This window comes from Bubalus kerabau, chromosome 14, assembly GCF_029407905.1.
Source record: "Bubalus kerabau isolate K-KA32 ecotype Philippines breed swamp buffalo chromosome 14, PCC_UOA_SB_1v2, whole genome shotgun sequence".
NCBI lineage: Eukaryota > Metazoa > Chordata > Mammalia > Artiodactyla > Bovidae > Bubalus > Bubalus kerabau.
The window spans coordinates 915,430-915,761 of NC_073637.1; the positions used below are offsets into that span (position 1 = coordinate 915,430).

At 68.4% G+C, this 332-nt stretch overlaps 1 pseudogene; it reads left to right on the forward strand.

Annotated features, from left to right (window-relative positions):
• LOC129627408 (uncharacterized) lies at nt 1-120 on the forward strand (annotated as a pseudogene).
• The last annotated feature ends 212 nt before the right edge of the window (nt 121-332 follow it).

Below are 332 nucleotides of genomic sequence, written 5' to 3' on the forward strand. Positions count from 1 at the left end.
GTCTCCGGCCCTATCGGCCTGAAGGCGCCCGATCTCGTCTGATCTCGGAAGCTAAGCAGGGTCGGGCCTGTTCAGTATCTTGGATGGGAGACCACCTGGGAATTCCGGGTGCTGGAGGCTTTTTTGCCTACCAGAAGAGGTCCTTTAGCCCCCGCCCCGCGTCCCAATTCTTGGACCCACACCCCCCTCGCCCCCCCGCCACCCCCGCAGCCCCAGCCCCTCCCGGGGCGGGGGGAGTGAGTGGGTGGCCGGGGCCCCGACTCCCGCTGCAGACCTGGGTTGCCTCCCCGCGGCCCGCGAGCCCCTCCGCATTCGCATTCGGCTTTCAGGAA